Source organism: Pinus tabuliformis, chromosome X (genome assembly GCF_031772625.1).
Source record: "Pinus tabuliformis cultivar Carrire ecotype Pingquan chromosome X, CPIR1, whole genome shotgun sequence".
In the NCBI taxonomy this organism is placed as follows: domain Eukaryota; kingdom Viridiplantae; phylum Streptophyta; class Pinopsida; order Pinales; family Pinaceae; genus Pinus; species Pinus tabuliformis.
In genome coordinates, this window is record NC_142308.1 from 1,472,841,713 (window position 1) to 1,472,849,438 (window position 7,726).

General features: G+C 37.7%; 1 pseudogene; it reads right to left on the minus strand.

The window, feature by feature from the left end:
- Positions 1–497: 497 nt before the first annotated feature.
- Positions 498–2,541, minus strand: LOC149145561 (putative pentatricopeptide repeat-containing protein At3g49142 pseudogene; annotated as a pseudogene).
- Positions 2,542–7,726: the final 5,185 nt, after the last annotated feature.

A 7,726-nucleotide genomic window follows, 5' to 3' on the forward strand; every position in this document is an offset into this window, starting at 1 on the left:
ATTATTCCCTCCAATAATAGGGTTGGCCCCAGCCTAATCTCAGCCCAGCTGAAAAAGACAAAGAAAAAACTACACAATCTAACCACATGAGTAAATACTGCAGAAGTTCTTAATAAAAAGCAGCAAAATTTCCCAATTGACCTTTTGAATTCTAATATATACATGAATGATTGCTTTAACATGCAGTATCATTGCTTATTATCCATTATCCTGTCACGTCAGTCCATTTGAAGTATTATACAATTTTTGCACGCTAGATCTTCACATATTCCTATGAGAAAAATTAGAATATGACATGATGATCTCGGCTGCTTACTCAAGGTGAGAGGCTGCATGAGCCGGTGCCTGCACAAGATTGTCTTTGTCACTTGTTCCAGGTAACATCAGTAATCCATTTGTGAAATAGAGGAACCAATTTGCATCTCTCACTTTAAGCAGTCTAGTGGCAATCTCCCCATATACAAAGTTACAACTTGGTTCAATAAGGGATCATGGTCTTGGTGGATAACCTCGATAGCAATTCCAAGCTTCTTACAGCGACTAACACACGTATTTCTCATCTAATCCTCCGTATCGCAAAACATAAAGTTTCGGTCATGGACATACCCTCCTCCTTCCATATGCCACGCCAAGGTCCTTAACTTTGCATAGAATTTTCAGATAGTGGGTGGCATTTGTCTCCTACATGAAATTCGTGTACTTCTCTGTTTACCTCAATCAAGCTCCATCCTGGTGTCTTTTTCACACCCCTGCTGTTCATCATTGTTCTTAACCTTTCCATGTCATTCCACCTCCCAGCTCCAGCATAAATGTTTGATAAAAGTACATAGTATCCAGAATGTCCCGGTGCCAACAGAAAAAGGTGTTCCGCTGCATTCTCCCCGAGTTCAATATTACTGTGAATTCTGCATGCACCGAGCAAAGCACCCCATACACCAGTATCAGGCTCCAACGGCATCGCTTTGATAAAGTCCCGCGCCTCTTCAAGACGCCCAGCTCGCCCAAGAAGATCAACCATGCAGGCGCAGTGCTCTACAGAAGGGCTAATGTAATAATCTCGACTCATGCAACCAAAGTAATCCCAGCCCTTATCTACCAAACCAGCGTGACTGCATGCAGACAAGACGCCCACAAACGTGGTATCGTCTGGCTTAATGTGTGCCTCTTGCATCTGGGCAAAAACTGCAAGTGCATCCTCCCCAAGCCCGTGAATTCCATACCCAGCAATCATAGCATTCCATGAAATTACATCTCTCTTTGACATTTTGTCAAACAGTTGGCGTGCAACCTCTATACTCCCGCATTTTGCATACATGTCTATCAGTGCAGTTCCCACAAAAATATCAGAACCAAAACTATTTCTAACTATATAATGATGTATCCACTTGCCTTGCTCCAGAGCTCCCAAATCAGCACATGCCGGAAGTGTGATCACGACAGTTAGTGGGTCCGGCTTAACGCCTGACATCTGCATCTCATGAAAGAGTACCAATGCCTCTTTGGCATCTCCATTCTGGGCATAGCCTGCAATCATCTTAGTCCATGATACTACAGTTCTCTGTGGCATTTTGTCAAACACTCGGCGTGCATCCTCAATACTCCTACATTTGGAATACATGTAGAGGAGGTTATCTCCCACATAAGCGTCCGATTCCAAGCCATTTCTTATTAAGCGGCCATGAATCTGCTTGCCCTCTAGCAGAACAGATAAGCCGGAACAAGCTTTGAGTACACAGGGAAATGTGAACTTATCTGGCTGCACGCCTTCTAATTGCATTTGGAAATGGAGTTTAAGTGCTTCCTCACATAATCCATTCTTTACATATCCTCTGATCATGGTATTCCATAACACAACATCTCGTTCACAAGATTGGTTAAACACTTGGCGTGCATGCTCCAAAGAACCCAACATAGCATACTTGATAATGAGTTGGGTATTCAAAAAGATGTTTTGCACAATCCCAGTTCTAAGAAGTTCGGTATGGATTTGTTTGAGTTCTTTCAAGTTGAAACACGCCTGCAAAGTAGAAGCAATTGAGGAATATATCTTGTAGTCCAATGAGTTCTGGTTTTCTGGTTTCGGCTTTCCTACTTGTGTGGAAATTTCATTAAGAGCAACCGCTATAAAGGAAGTCTGAGGGATGAACGCATTATTATTGCCCTGAAAAGATATCGTTTGTCGAATGCGTTTGCACATTACCTCAGGTTTAAATGTTTGACGAATAAGCAAATAAGCCAGGGGCATCAGGAACATCTCAGGAAGATCGAGGTTCAGGAATCTCATGCATATTGAATTATTAGTATAGACAAACTGAGATAGATAGAGTGAAAATAAGCGCTATGCAGATGCCGTCTTATCGCCACCTGCCTAGAAGTTAGGTTACTGTAGGATGGTCACGAACAGGTAGAGTTGTGCTCCATTCATCATGTGTCATAACGTCGTCGTTTTTCCAAGTAGCTCCATTATCTTGTGGGTTTTTTTTATCAGCTGCAGTTTGGCAAGATTTGAACCTGAGATAGAGATTTTGTAGTCCTCTTCCTTGTCACTTCACTATGCGATATTTATACAATATTGCGTGCTTTGAAAGTGGAAAACTTATAGAAGTTTTCAACAATCAAGAAACTTGATTGGATACAACCAAAATTGAATTGATATTTCACTTGTAAACTCCAATTTCTAGATTATAGTTATTGTGACTTATTCTCAACTAGAAACTGAAACTAAGTAGAAAGAAAGAAAGGAAAAAAAAATTATTGTTCGCAAGGTTAAAGATAGCATATAAGACAGATTACTTCTTCATCTGCGTGATATATTTGGTCTTTTTTCTGTGAAGCCTCACAATAAATGCTCCCAACTTCTTGACAAACCCCTCGCTAAATAGATTATCCCAAGAGCTAGCTATGAACATATCTACATAACTTTCCCTATTGCCTTTGAAGGTCTCACATTCTAAAATGAAATGCTTTTCTGTTTCCACTTTTTCGAAAGAACAAAAAATGCATATTCTTTTCTCCCACACTTCTTTTGGCATTTTCGAACACCATGTTTCACAACGGAGTTGATGAAAATTAGTCCTTAACTGAGCAATAAGAATTTTGGCTCTCCAAGAGATATTGTCCTCTATGTATGCTTTTGGTTGAGGACTTTGAGTGGGATTAAAAACTTCAATATAGTATTTTTTCTTTCACTCCTTATCCCAAGTACGTTTGTGGAACTTATCCATATCAAAAGCTTTTGTCTTTCCTGTTTATGGGACACGTGTTCAAGCAAATAACCCATTTACTAAACCATTTGTTATTTTGTTGCATCCAATTCTTTTTTATGTTGCACAATATGTCATTAAAAACAACCTTAGGCCATCTACCCTCTTCCATTTGCTCAATTTTTTTAAATACCTTATGACTCGCACCATAGCAATTGCTTCAATAGGCGCAACCCCTATTTCACTTAACAATATAGCATAAGGAACTGCGCTTTTAATCTTGAATTTGTTTGTAATCAAACGCTTTCGAAATTTCTCAATTTGTTTCCACTACATGTCGGATGTACATAATTCACAACCATAGAGAATCACTAGAAGCCCAAAAAGAGTTTGAGTGGTTTTCCAATCCCATAACTCTGCCTCTACACCTATTTTGAAAAGCATAAAATGTTTTCCAACTCCCCAAAGTTATTTTCTTTCTACAACCATCTTAGTTTAGACTTTTGTTGAAGTCAATTTTGAGGTATTTGTAACCCGCAACTTCTTCTAGAATGTTACCTTCAAAGTAGAACTTATGCTGGTTATGTTTTCTTTTTTAAGAAAAAACCACTACTTTCATTTTGTTGATATTGACTTGCATCCCTGCACTTCTACCAAAATGCTCAAGGGGTAATAAGAATATGTTTGTATGGAAATGAAGAATATCAGTTGCCATGTTTTTGGTGTGAAGTGGAGAGAGCTAGTCTCTTCATAGAATCCTATTGGGCTTATTGGGCTTATATGTGTATCCTTAATACCTAAAAGATGCACAACGTAGATGAGCATAAATCCCTCAGCGCAAAGGAATCACATCAATAAACAAGAACCTATGACAAGGCACTTTGATATTACAGGAAAACCCATAACAGGGAAATTTTGTTGTATTATGGCAAGCTACATGAGACTCTTGAGGAAATGATAATTAATCAATTTATGGCTTGAGTCAACAGCAAAATTAAGGTGTTGCAATACCTTCCTCTGCTACTGGAAATTGGGTATTCTATGATCATAATATTCGTGTCTCCCTTTCTAGGTCATTTACATTGGAAATAGTTTTGGTTTAGAGACCAAATATATTTTGGAGATGATTTTTTATTGGAAAGTGACTTCATAGTAGATATTTATCAAACCACAATTACTTCCTTGGTCAATGCATGGGTTATTGAAAATGCTCTTAATGTTTTGAAATTCATGTACCTTCGGAAAAGCAGGAGAGGTCACAGGGAAGAGAATTTGAAATCCTTTGAGAAAATGTTGTAGATAGGATGCCCACTTGAAATTATTAAGTATAAAACTTTGATTAATGGTATAATTCTTTAGATTATGATGATGGTACCAATGCAAATAGGAGTATGATGAAGCCATGCAACACAAATTTTGATTATGTGATTTGTATTAGATCATTATATTATTTATCATTCATCTCAATTCTTTCAGAGTGGAAAAAGTGGAGGATTTAACTCGCAATACATTTTTATCGGCGGGACCCAATTTGGCAAATTTGGGTCAGAAACCTTTTAAGAGAATTTTGAGGCATCAAATGATGTTTTTTGGGGGTAAAAAATTGTTACTATATAACCACACTTTTTTTCATGTTCTACATACAAAGACTTTTCCAATGGCGCAAGAATCATCTCATTTGAAGTCTATATGCAAAAGTTATGCCACTCGGAAGTTGAACCTCCTGTTTTCACCACCATAATGTGAGAGGATGCCACATCAACCCCCATAACTCATGGAAAAGGGGCTAGTTACGTGATTACGATGAAGAAGACTCTTAAAGAGTCCATATTGTAACTCTGATTAAGTGTTGAGATAACCAAACCTAACAACTAGTAGGCTATTGAGTTGTGTTATAACCAAGTCACTAGGAGGAAAAGGGGTTTCATTATTTTCGAGTGCATTTGTTCCAGAGATGAGAAGAGTAGATGAGAGGGATAGAGAGAGAACACACAAAGAGGATTTGTACATTGTAGCAACCCATGGGCCATAGGCCATACTTCTTTGTACTCACAAGAATCTTTTATTCAAAGAAAGAGAGCAAAGTAGCCTAACCTTCCAGCGGGGTTTTTCTTCCAAAAGGATTTTCCAAGTTATATCTTGTGTCAAATCGTAATTTGTGAATTTTTATTTTTATGTTCTTTATTTTATGCATAACAATAATATACATATCCATAAATCTAAAGAGAAATAAATCATCATAGTGTAGCTTTTGGATTTTAAAATATAATTTATGAAATTTGTTGTGATGAACTATCTAGTGGAATATCCACAGAAGTTTACGAATCATATTGGTATCAAAGCCAAGTTTCTTTGGGTATATTGTGGACATTTGTAGGCGATCTAGATTGAGTAAGCCAAAAGTAAAAAAAACCTAATCGTGGCCAATGAATTTGTGAATAACCATCCTAGCCCTATAGAGGAGAGGTTTTTGTAGTTGGAAGCACAAATTTCAAATATAATCTGTAATGTGAATCTCCTTGTGTTGTCCCCGAGCAATAAAATTAGGCTATTAGGAGAAGATGGGGTTTCTAACATAGAGGATAGATTAGAGGGGAGATTTGGAGATCAACAAGAAATAGAGAACCAGTCAAAGAAAGGACCCAAAAAAGATCAACCTAGTTCAAGTGCCATGAACTATTCGTAGTCCTTGTTCAAAATTAAAGTGAAGATCGATATCAAGTCATACCAAGGTGAGATCGACACTATGAAGCTAAATCATTAGTTGTAGCAATTGTAGAAATTTCACCATATATTAAACTGATTATGCAATGTACTAAAGCAAAATACTTAATCTACTTCTACAATCAAACTTGCGGAAGCTTAATCAATTTTGAGCAAGATCAAACAGAACACATATAACAAAGAAGAAGATTCAATCACACATGAAACACATAAGAATACTCTGGGGAAAGCCTCAGGTAAAAACCTCGCTATCTGTATTATCATACAAGTGGAAATATCTCAAGATTACATAAAGCTTTAGCTCTCAAGCTATCCAGCTCTCAGTACAATCCCTCATTGCTGCTCATAGACAAAATAGACAACACATATGCCTTCTCCTCTGTCCTCTAAGCCTCCTATTTGCTTGTGCAGTTTTCCCTGGGTCCTCCAGTTGTAACCTATGTGATTCTCACCTCACACACTGCACTAACCTCTGTAGAAACTACATAATCCTCAAGGAATGAATTCCTTCTGCATGCAAGAGATATTCTCATAGGAATATTCTAGCAACTGATAGTACATTGTCCCTGCCTTTAATCTCAATTGAGTCTTTTTATGAACTGACATGCATGAGTTATTTATGAGAGAATATTCAGTTATCTGGAGAACACTAGTTGCATGCATGCATGCATTAACTAACTGAACTCACAATTAGTTCCACAAACATTTTGGAACTAATTTAACTGGACTTAACTCAGTTAACTGAGCTAACTAATTACAACTCATCCTTATCTCCTTAATTAAGGGATAACATCCTCAATCAAAGGGATAATTGTTGCATGACTTCATAAAGACTTCATGTTTGAATTTATACAACTAATTAACTCAAGATGAATTAATTAATTATTTTTCAAACAGCTAGTGACACTAAATTCGAATTTTAATTTTCAATTTTAATTCAAGGAAAAATTAAAATTGGAATATATCCTGAAATGTTATCTATAGCAGTGCTATTTTTAGCATTTCTTATTGCTATTTTCAACACTCCCTCTCAACAAGAAAGGGATTATCTGTCACATTGATCCTGTCTCTATGGAACTCGAATTTACACTTTGACAATGCCTTAGTTAAAATGTCAGCATCTTGCTCCTCGGTCGAAATACACTGCAACAACATGATCCTCCTCGCCACACAGTCTCTGAGATGATGATTCCAAATGTCAATATGCTTGGACCTGTCATGAAATACTAGATTCTCAGAGATTTTGATACAACTCTAATTATCACAATAGATCACAGTTGGATCCATCCTCTAATCAAACAAACCAACTAGAATTTTCCGCATCCAAATGGCCTCACATGCTACCTGACTTACAACCATGTATTCAGCCTTTGCTGAGCTGAGTGCAACTGACCTCTATTTCCTGCTGTACTAAGAAACTACAGCTGAACCAAGGTTGAGAATTCCTCCTGGTGTGCTCTTCCGATCTTATGACTCCTTGCCCAATCTGCATCTATGAAGCCCTGTAGCTTCACTCCCTCTGACCATCTGTACCATAATCCATACTGAGATGTGCCTCTAAGGTATCTCAAAACATGCTTAGCTACCTTCCAAAACAACTTGGTAGGTTGAACCATAGCTTGACTCAGCTGGTTCACCGCATAGCACAAATCTGGTCATGTGTTCACTAAGTACATCAATTAATCCACAAGCTACTGATACACAGTAGCTTCTACTACTTCTCTTGAAGTAGCATCCTCCTTCCTCCAGTTACCTGCTAGAGGAGTCTGCATGGGCTAGCACTTCTCCATGTGGAATCT